This window comes from Uloborus diversus, chromosome 5 (genome assembly GCF_026930045.1).
Source record: "Uloborus diversus isolate 005 chromosome 5, Udiv.v.3.1, whole genome shotgun sequence".
Taxonomy (NCBI): Eukaryota; Metazoa; Arthropoda; class Arachnida; order Araneae; family Uloboridae; genus Uloborus; species Uloborus diversus.
This window is the reverse complement of record NC_072735.1, coordinates 72096122-72108135: the sequence shown is the minus strand read 5'-3', so window position 1 is coordinate 72108135 and position 12014 is coordinate 72096122.

Genomic DNA, 12014 nt, shown 5'->3' with positions numbered 1-12014 from the left:
GCTGAGAATAAGCTGTAAATTTCAGAAATTAGTTACCTTACAATGTACAATTATTTTACTTACTTTCAAGAAAAGTTCACTGATATGCATGAATATATAAGTATTTCTCTCAGAACTACGTATTTATTTAAAGGTTTTAGCTCATAACACGTAAAGTTTTCTATCAAAGCTTACCAAACTATTCGAAAACTTGACAGCACACAAGAGAAATATTATATTAAAATTTGGAAGTAAAATATTGGAAACATAAAACATGAACATTTAAAGGAATTAATTTTTTTCAGCGCATTCGCGAAAGATAACAATTTATAACTTTCGTAATCCAAACCCAAACTAGATTCTCCAACTCATAATAAAATTCTAGTTCAATATCTTAAAAATTCGGTAAGTTATCAGCCATATAATGAGCCGAATTTGAATAGATCTTGGATAGGCGACGGCGACGACTCGTTAGGGGTTGTTCGCAAGTTTGCAACATTTGCTTGCAATCGCTCAGTGCGATTCATGATAAAAACAGATTATTTTCGAACAATCCCTCACGATTCGTAGTGTGTCCAAAAACTATTCAAATTCAGCTTAATAGAACGCTGATAACTTTTTGAATTCTTAAGATATCAAACTGAGATGTTATTATGAGTTGGAAAATCTAGTTGGGATTTAGATTAAGAAAGTTACAAATTTTTATCTTTTGCACATGCGCAGAGAAAAATTAATTGCCTTAAACGTTCATATTTTATCCAATTTTCAACATTTTAATTTCAAATTTTAATATTATACGTCTCTTGTCTGTTGTCAAGTTTTCTGAAAGTTTGGTAAACTTTGATGGCAAACATTACTCGTTATGAGCCAAAAAACTTTCAAATAAAACTAGTAGTTCTGAAAGAAATGCATATATCTTCATGAATATCAGTGATATTTTCTCGAAAGTACGTAAAATAATTGTACATTCTAAGGTAACTAATTTCTGAAATGTACAGCTTATTCTCGGCTATTTACGATGAACAATGATCAAAAAACATTTTTGTTTCCCTCAATTCGTTGCTGATCCCCTTAATGCATGGTTGATACAACTTTTAATAGAAAATGACAGCTAAAATATGTACTTTATGTGACAAAAGCAACAAAGCAATTGGTCTTTTATTTCTCGAGAAATCCTTTAAAATGGGAATTTTTGAAAATGTCCTAATAATTTTGGTCATATAGTTTATATTCAGCTTAAAAAAGAACAATAAAAGTTAGGAAACTATTTTTAAAGTAATGAGTCTTTTTTATGGAATCTGACAGAATCAAATGGTTTTTTCTCCACAAATGTCAGTCAGTTTTCCGTGGAATGGCTCAGGACCATAAGCATGGGGTTAGAGAAGTTCCGCGTGGTTGCAAGTAGAGCCCCTATAACTGGAGAGGCCGACGCATCCGCCATATTGGAGCAAGCATACAACAAGGAAAGCTACCTTTATTGGCAATCATTCGCCAAACAGGGAACAAGAGAGTCGGAGAGCGAAGGTGAACATTGGCGAAATTTTGGAAATAGTTGGCGTCGTTTCCAAGCTGCTAGTCACTTCGCGGGCTATTAATTATCCATTTCTTTTTTCTTTCTGCATCTGCTGCAAATCTGAAGAGCTGAAATCCTTTTTTGGAGCTGTTTACACAATTTACAGCCGAACAACCACCCATTTGACTCAATTTAACACATGCTAAAGAAATGTAAACATCAGCAGAAATGCTATCGCTACGAAGCACTGAATCAAGTTTGCTCCAAAATGGCGGATGCGTCGGCTCCTCCACTATAGGGGCCTTAGTTGCAAGCAGTTGTGAAGGCGTCATTATCGTTTGAAAATGACACAGTGAAAAAACTTGTTTATCAAAACGTATTGAATTTACATTTTCCTCTTCAGCAGGTCTACAAATGCGAAAAAAGATGTTTGATTTAGTTTTACTTGTCATGTGAAAGGTTACTAAAAACATTTAATTATGAGTTTCACCTTCGTAGCTATGTTTTATGTACAGTTTAGGTGTTTCCTACCACCATAAATATTCTACTATGGGGTAAATAGAAGCACTGTTAAGTAGTAATACAAAATACACTTTTGTGAGCATTTAACATAAATTCAGCGTATAATTTAATTTTTTTTAATGATTTTGCGTCACATTTCTCTCTCAACCCTCTCTCTGTCTTTCTTACTCTGTTTATTAACGTTTAGTTTTACAAGTCAATGAGTAAATTAGAAAATAAAATGAATAATGAAAAAATGCTTTTAAAAGATAATAAGCCTGCCGGAGAGTTATAGTGAAAAACTTTTGAGCATTGATTTTTTTTTTAATTATATTCACCAGATACTTTTGAAATTAAAATAAAGTGCTATGAGCAATAAAGCTAAAACTTAGCTTTGTGAGAATTACAAATATATATGACCGGGGGAGGGGGAAGCAATAAAAGTTTTGGAGGGACAAATTTGGACAAATTTTTATTTAATTCAGTGTAGTTCGCTTTAATTACTGAAAAAGACCCTCCACGGTACTCACGGTATTTCAACATTAAAAAAAAAAAATCCGTACATAAATATCAGTTAAACAAGACATAAAAAAATTGATTAGCTACCTATTTTCTGTATAAAATCTCACTCTACAACTATACTTAAAATAATTTATTTACTTCTCTCTAAACTTTAAATTAAAACTTAATCATTAAAAAAAATCTAACTAAGTAAGTTTAGAAACATACAAGTTTTAGCAGAACTAAAATCTTTTTAAGAGAGAAAACAATGCGTTCTATTTCTGATGTAAATACTAAGTTGTTTTATTCTTTCAATATGAAAGTATTGCTTCTTGGTTTTTATTTTCCAATTCAGATCTCTTATCGCTCGCAGAAAATCGATATCGTCTTCGAGAATTACTATTTTATGTGCACAAGAAGGAAATCTTTGCCTAGTTAATCCACCAGTTACGGTAGTTCGGGAAGTTCTCTCCCTACTTCACACAAAGAGATAGTCAGATAGCTATCTCTTGTTGAACATTTCTTGATAGAGACTCTCAGAGCACATCTTCTTCCACAAATGTGCTCTGCATTCAGCAAACACAAAAATCAGGCTAGCTCGTTTTATAGTTTATCATGTTACTCTACTTTGGGTTTTGCGAGTTGACAACGTTATTATTTATTTGGGTTCCTTTTGCAAATGGTTTTTATTATTCTTCTTCTTTTGAAAATTTGTTGATAGTATTGTTATCGATATTATCAATAATATTAATATTACTATTATTAGTAATAATATTAATAACTTCTATTAATGTAAATTGTAATAATATTAATATTATTGCCATTACTATTTAAGTACATTATTATTACTACTAGTAATAATATTAATATTGTTGTTAATACTATTATTTTTAGTAATATTATTGTTCCTTATAATAAACTTGGTATTTACTATGTATTTGTTGCTAGGCGTAGTAGTAGTAGTGCTGGTAATAGTGTTGCTGTTATTATTATTACTATTGTTGACATTATTGTTGTTCTTTGTTATAATTATGATAAATTATTATTGTTAATATGATCATTATTGTTAGTATTATTATCAAAGACCATTATCTTTGTTATTATTGTCAATGGGTAAGTCTTGCGAAACCATGTCCCACAAGTTTGGATTTTTTTTTTCAATTGCTTCAGTAAATATTATCAATTAATCATATTATTTTATTGATTCTCCATGCGTTTGCGAGTATGTGTACTTGCCACCAACGACAGCTCGTCCAATCCGCAGCTGGTTGGAAAACAGAAGTTCTAAAAGAGAAAATTATCGTTTAATAGCGTCATGTTCGCTCTTCATGCTTTCATTTTACATTTTAATTAAACTTTTATTGTTTCTAAGAACCTTATGTTTGTATTTGGTGGGGTTTTTTCATTGCAATTGTCTTTAATGCCTTGATTTGTTTAGGTGGCAGACTACTTTATATTTTTATTGAACTTTAAATGCTGTTTAATGACCTGTTGTATTTATTTATGTTTTTTTAATGGTCTTTAGAAGTTTATAAATTTAATGGATTGGTAGACTAACTTACATTTTAATGGAAGGTTTTATCTGGATAGATTAAAAACTTCAATCAAATGAAAAACTAAACGCGTTGTGGTTAGGCGTTGGTACCTTAGCCTCAAAGAGTTAGTAACCCCTCAAATTCGAATCTGGCTCCAGTCGTTAGATTTTCAAGAAGCAGAAAAGTTTCAATGTCCATGCGTTTGATTGTACGGCATGCAAAACATCCCTCGGAAAGTAATCGTTAGACGTTAAATACTGTTTGGCAAAATTATATTCCTAGTTCAGATTTGCATTGTAAGAGCCCGAGTGTCTCCATCTGGTTTAGAAACTGATCGATATTCTAAAGGTAATAGTATCTGCCGATAGTAGCCACTACGCAGCCCCACTAAAAACAAACAACCATTACAGCACTCGAAATTTCAAAACTTTTTCGCATCCCAGATTTAAAATCTTTGTATACTCTCATTCAAGTTATTCCTTCGCCACGATCGTAATTGTAGCTTTTGTTACATAATACAGTCGAACTTGCTTATAACGAGAGCGAAGGAACTGCGATATTTGCTCTTTATAACCAAGTGTGTAAAGGGTTTGTGAAAAAGTCATAAAAATTCAAACACACTGACTTTTTTTGTGATTTTTATTTCTGTACAGAGCTCAATTAGTCAATTAATATGGTTTGAACTGTCTTATTTTCTCTTTCTTGCTTTACTGTTTTTCGAGAAATGCTCCTGGCTCGAAAAACATCGTCATTCGAAACTAGTTTGAAGCTTTTCTGCACATCAAAAGTCATTGACTATGTTGAGCGTAGTTCGGTATGAGATTCTTCACATTTTCTGTTGTCGTTTTCACAATTTTCTTCATCTGCTTTTGTTTGAATTAGAGTTACAATAACCTTGAAAGTCATAACGTTGGCAGCAACTAATCAACAACTACTTTTCAAATGCTCCTCTCCTCCACAAATTAAAGAAAAGTTCATTCATCACTAGTTCTCAGGATTTCAGACTCATCACTAACTTTAGGATGATTTCGGAAAGTTAAAGGATTTTTTTTCCAAGAAAAAATAAACTGAGCTGGAAGTCAATGGCACTCTTATGATTCACGAAATATTCCTCGCTTTAAGTGAGGATTTTTCGTTAAAAGCGAGTTATGCTCCCATAGACTTAACATTATACCAACCAAATAATTCTGGTTTCTTTGTTAAATCAGGGCTCGTTACAAGCGAGTTCGACTGTTCTTTCTTCACAACACTTTTCATCTCTAATTGACATGTATTTCGTTATTAAAGACATTACTGAAAGTAAATATTCCAAATTGACTTCGAAAAGCTATCTATTTCACCATATATCATAAATGAATACTTCATGGCCTCCCCAGCATCTAATAAAAAGCATCAGCTATGCGGTAATTCATGCTGCACAATTTATCAGAGCTGTATAAAAAGCAACTCCTGCTCCATACGGTCGATACGCTGGTGATCACTTTTCACAAGAGTGATAAATAACCTCTTTCTCCCTTTATTTGCCCGGCCCAGAAAAGCTCCTTCCCACCCCTCTCTAAACTAATCACACACACACACACACATTTGTCCCCATTTCTTTCCAACGTTGGCGATGAGTGTCAATGTCCTGTTATTTGTATCAACTGCCATGGTACTTGTATCGGAATTAGATTCGAAATTGGAAAAAAATATGTTTATATCAAAAGTTTTTGAGTCTCAGTAATAGTTTCGTTAAATTTAATAGCTGCTACTAGATTTGAAAATTCAGCGTTTACTGTCCTTTATATTTATTATTCCTCAATTTATTTATCATTGCCTGCAACGTTTCATAATTCTTTGCATTAACTATCGTCTGTGCTGTTTATTGTTTTGTTGGATTGGCAAAGCTAAAAGAAATTAGATAAAATAGTTGGAATGTTTTAATAAAGTGTTTTATATAGTTTTTTTTCGCACATTGCATTTAAATTTTACGCAAATGTGTATTAATTAAAAGTCGTTTCAAAAAAAAATGTAGAATCTGCTTTAAAAGAAGAAAGTTATTTATTTTAAAATTCCCAAAGAAGCGAAATGGTGGAAACAATAGCAGCGTACTTATACTGCGCGTTATTGAAAACACGAGAAAACAGCATAGGGCAATAAATTTAATCAAAGAAATGAAATAAAGAATAGAAGCTTTTACCATAAATATCAGAAATATGTGTTTCGCTGTGGTTCAGTATAAAAGCGCACGTATTTGCTCTCAATAACTTTATTTGTGAAGATTATCTACTGTCAAGAAATATATAGTAAGAATATTTTATTTTCTTATTTATTTCCTTTTTCTTTCCCCAGAACTTGAATGGTCGCCGCAAAAACCTTTAGTTTTAAATAATTAAAAACATTTTGTACTACGCTTTTTAACTAATAAAAACTTGGGATTTTGTTTTAAACCTAAATCTCCGTGCGACTTCATCATAAAGTGTGTTTATTTTCTCTCCTATTTTATTGTTCACACTTGACTATTAATGTCCTTTGTTTTCATTGCTGTATGGTTTACTTTTTTTCTTCTCATTTTTAAATAGTTTTCTTTAATTTTCTTTCATTTTATTTTCCGTTTTTCTTTGAATAGAGGAATTGTACAGAAGAAAATTATGGAAAAATGTCTTTAACCTGATTTTAAGAAAATACCAACTACTCTCCGTTTTCGAAAGCCAAAACTAGCACTCGGGATTGATTTCATTTTAAAAAAGGGCAATAGGTTGAGGATGTGCACTTCCCACTTGCAGTTATTGTCCTTTTCTACACTACTTTAAAGGAACTGCTAAACACTTTATTTTGCCTCCTTTTTCTTCCGGGTTTCCACTCCTCTATTTTAATAACATCGGAGCAGACCTGACGCATGCGCAAATTCGCGGGAGGATTCGGCTAAGGAAAATAACAGCATTCATTTACTAGTCAGGTTACTCAATAAGTTTTTATCTCTGTTTAAGTCTCAGAATCAGATTAAATCCATTATCGGTTTAATAATGTATCCCTTTCACCACATACTATAACTCGTAATTATGAGTGCTTTGAAACATCCTTGTTTTGAAACATTCCCCTAAAATATTATTAAACAATAAATATTTCGCTAAGTTTATTACGACATAAGAATGCGAGGAATGCTTTTTAACTCGAGGGAAGGTTACTTGCGTTCTAAATGGCAATCTCTGAAATATGTTATGCCAATATTTGAGCTTTTCTATCACTGGCGAAGTAATCAAGAGATGTGTTTAATAATCTTGTTTACGAAATGTTTATATAGTCTCTGAATTAGAGCTAAGCGTCATAGACAATGCTTCTAAAATAAACGTTGGCGTCTGATTTTGTTGCTAACTTTTAAAACAAGCAATTAAACAACATATCGTCGCCTCAGAGCAACAATAAGAAATATAATCCCAGGAATAAGGATATCCTACTGTTATACCTCTGATTAAAATAATAAGAACACTTACTTATATTCCTAAGACTTGGAAGTCAAACATTGTATGGAATCTCTATTTGATAAATTTTGAGCAAGATTATATTTATGGTTAAAGAAAACGGAGGAGGCCATTTATAACTAAACTGATTATAAACTTTTTTTCCTATTGATGTATCTATCTAGTGTGGTTTTGTATTTTAGTAAAATAAAGCACTTTCCTGAAGGTCTTTTTTTTCATAACTGCTCACAGTTAAAGTAATGATAAATGTCCTTGACCACAGTGTTAGTTTATATGTCTACCACGGGCGGATATAAGGAATCGTCATGGGGATCATGACCCCTCTCCCTAAACCGTTGACAATTTTATATATGTATCTCTATTTTATGTGATCATAATTTAATAATTACACACAAGATGGATGAATGTAGAATATCATGCAAATATTTATTCCACCTTGTGTTTTAATATTCAATGAATGAATGTAAATAGTTTCAATAAACGTTTTACTTCATTAATTGTTCTATTTAGTAAATATTTGAAATAATACTTCTTTTTATTGGTTCTGAAATGAACCAACAAAGTTTATATCTGACTAGGTGCCTTGTTCCTAACCGATATGGTGCTTTTGATTGACATCATAACAGTTCTAGAAATGTTTCATACCTAAAACCCTTATATTTTTCAGCATGATCCCCCCTCCTCCTTTGACACCCTCAAAGACCACCCGCACCTACCAGTGGGTCTCTGAGGAATTTATTTAAAAACATAAAAATACAGAAAAAACACATTATTATCCCCCCTCGGCTTAAAATACTAGTCTGTATTCACCTTGATGTCTACAAGTCACGCAATATTTCTCTTATTATGCAAAAATCTAGAACTATCAAGTTTGATACATTTGTGAGCATCGCTGATCGATTATATTTGATCGACGAAAATATAAAAGATGAAACATGATTAAACTATTTTTTAAGCTCCATTTATCTAGTCATATGGAAAGGAACGCAAAAACAAAACAGTATTTCAGAAAAGCTTTAAATCTATTGTACCTGAAAAGACTTAAAAATATGTATCTGCATGCCATATGAAAAATGTCTATTGTTTAAGTTATTTTTGTATTTAATCTTTATCTAGACAATTTTACTACTAAAAAAAATTTTTTTCATCCAAACGTTATTTAATTTATTGTTGTGAATCCTTTTTGGTAGACTGGACGAAATTTGCAGCAATCCATCATTTTTCAAATATGTTAAACAAGGATGAAACGGGATTTTGTTTTCCATGTGTGTGTGCGTGTGTGTATACTAGTTTGAAAAGATATTTGAGTATCTAAAGTAGAATTCACTCTTCGTTGCCAAAACTGCAGATTATGAATTATTCATAGCTGCTTTTTCTTTCCTTTAACAGTATATGTCCAAAATTGCATTACTTTTAAGCAGGTTATAACTTTTTAAAATTCCTGCACTGAGCTTTAAAATATTGTCTATTTATTAGTCGCTGAAAATACGTGCCGAAAAATATGAGAAGCCTTAAACGACGTTTATATTATACTTAACAACATAAAAATTCAATTTACTCTAGCATAAAAATCTCTTCAACTTCTTTATCTTACTCAGTAACACAAACCCAGCTACAATTTAATAAAAACTTTCGAAAATGTCAGCTGTCGATTATTCTTAATGATAGTGGGAGCTAGTAGCGGCAATATGACGTAATTAAAGAAAACATAATCACTAAGAAAAACATAAGGGGAAGTGGGACACGTTGGTCCGCTTTTTTACTTATCATTTTTTATCTCATTAAAAAATTTAATGATCAGTTTGATTTTCTACAATGATTTTTCACTGAACATTCTCAACCCCACAGATTTTTTGGAAGTGTTGAATAGATAAACTTTTTTTATATTAATTTTTTAACGAAACCTCGTAAAGTGGACCAACATGCCCGGGTGGGGTACGTTGGTCCGCCTGGTGGGGCACGTTGGACCGCATAACACAAACAACATTTGTTATAATTTTAGTGATAAATACTATTAAAATTTGTAACTACCTTATTCTCTGTTGTGTGTAGAGTGAAAAATATTAAGTTTAAAGCTTAATATAACATATTAAATTGATTTTTATATAAATCATTTTTTTTAAAAAACATCAATAAGCATTCACCATTAGTACACAATTATTTTTTTTAAATCAAAAGAAAAATCATTGAATATTGTTATAATTATTGGGATTTAAGAGCAAAAAACGTTTTTAAATTATGTGGGGTAGGTTGGTTGGATCCAACGTGCCCCACAAAGAGTGTACCAACCTACCCCACCTTCTTGGTCTGAAAAGTGATGTCATAATTGTTTTCTTTTTGACAATAAATGAAAAAATTGCCAATTATATTGAAGTAAAGGAACTTACTTTAAGAAATGAGTACAATTTTTTTTCCGCAATCTTGATGAAAACCATTTAAAAAAAAAATAAAGTAAGTTTTCTGAGAATTACTCAGGACTACTGAAATAACATTTCCTGGAATAAAATTTGTTCAAATATAATTGTATCATGTGATTTCATTATAGGATTTGTAGGACCATAGGTGCTATTTGTTGGTCATAAAATAAAATAAAAAATATTAATTGTATTAAAGTAATTGAGACCGGTCCAACGTGCCACGCGATCCAACGTTCCCCACCTCCCCCTATACTTGTCTTAAAAATGCAAGTCTTAAAAAATAACTCTAGAAAGTACTTATTGAAAATTAAACGAATAAAATTAACACAGAAGATGGGTATAGAATTTTATTTTGTGCGTTTTGAAACTCATGAAACGCTATTTGGTTGATAAAACTCTTCTCTACAAAATATTTGCCAACCAAGAACTGAAGGAGGGGGGGGGGATCAATTTTTATTTTTTACATTGGAGGTGAATCACTTTAACTGTCGTTAATTATCAAAGAAATTGCACTGAATGCTGTTTTTAACCTAAAAACACATTTATGGACCATAAGAGCAAATTATTTATGATTAATTGATTGTTATAATAGAAAAATATAAAACGGTAAGAACTTAACTTTAAATTCAGTAGTTGAATTACACAGAACAAGTAATGTGTTTTTGCCTTAATAGAATTGGTAAAAGAGTTTCTTGGAGCAAATGTTGATGTATCAGCATCTAAGTTGTGAAACCTGTTACGATTTACAAATCAACGGAATTTCTACACTTAAAAGTGACTAAATTTTTATTGTTCTTACTCATTGTTTAAACTAAGTTAATCATGCGTACATACACGAATTCAACTTGATTATATGACTTAAAGATGTATTGAAATATAATCTGGTTTAAAAATTATATTTTCAATAAACTACGAATTTTAACGCTATTCCCCAGCCTCTTGAAGCAATTCATATTTCCATCTTAAATATAAAACTTTTCCAATAACCATTCCTTTATAATTGTTTAAAATACTTTCCCCGCTTTTAAACTTAGTTCAATGTTTGAATCAATTTTGCAAGCATTTTCTAGCGGCGATGCCAGCATAATTGATTCACCTCAACGAAGATGGTTCAATCGACAGTATTCAAGCAATCCATCATTCCCTGAATATGCTCGCGACTAATACTAGAGGAATGTGATTGTTTATTTTTTCTAAGGCCATTGATATAGGGAACCCTCTGCATGTCATGATGAAGATAGATTTATTTTCAATTTATTTTCGCAAGATATTTTGCATAAGAGTTTGACAGAATTTTAAAACTGTCGTATTTTAAAGTTTATTAATATGAAAGCTGTAATGCAATGCAATTTTAAATGAAAAATTCACGTTGTGCTTAAATTTATCGTCTGCCGTGCTTTATATTTAATTTTTATGAGTTTATTATCGTCTGTAATGGTAAATATTGCCGCTGATTATTTAAACCATATTCTGCGCTATTTGTTTTATTATTATTGTTTTTTTTAGAATGGCAACAGTGAAAAAAATTCGAAGAGTTAAAAGTTAAAGCGAATATTTCGATCGCTGCCAGTGTTGTGGGAGGAAAATATCTGTACTTCAGAGCCAGACTGATGTAAGTCCAAAAATTACGATTTGCGTTTATTAGTACATTGTTATTAAAACCTCTTCCGCATCGAGCCATGTCAACGTAATTTTTTTTAAAAATCTTTTTTCATTTTTTTACCAGGGTTAAAAGAGCGCGCGCCCCATCCTTTGCATGTGCCAGAAAAAAGTTTTTCCTCTCTCCTGTAAGTATACCATAATGTGACTTACGTCCTTCTGACACTGAGGTACAGATATGTGCAGATATATTTATAAACATTTTAATTTTTTTATTATTATTTAGTAGAGAAAAGAAAAAAACTTAATTACGAATGAGTGGAATAGGGCAGTTCTCAAAAGGTGGGAACAAAAAAGTTAACTTTGAGCAATTTCAAAAATTTTCGAATTTGACATCAATTTTGATTTTATTCTATAGTATGCATACCTAGAACACAATATATGAACATGAAAAGACAGCAGGTATTTGTAAAAATTGTTAATTAGCAAATTAAATCAGCAATCTGTA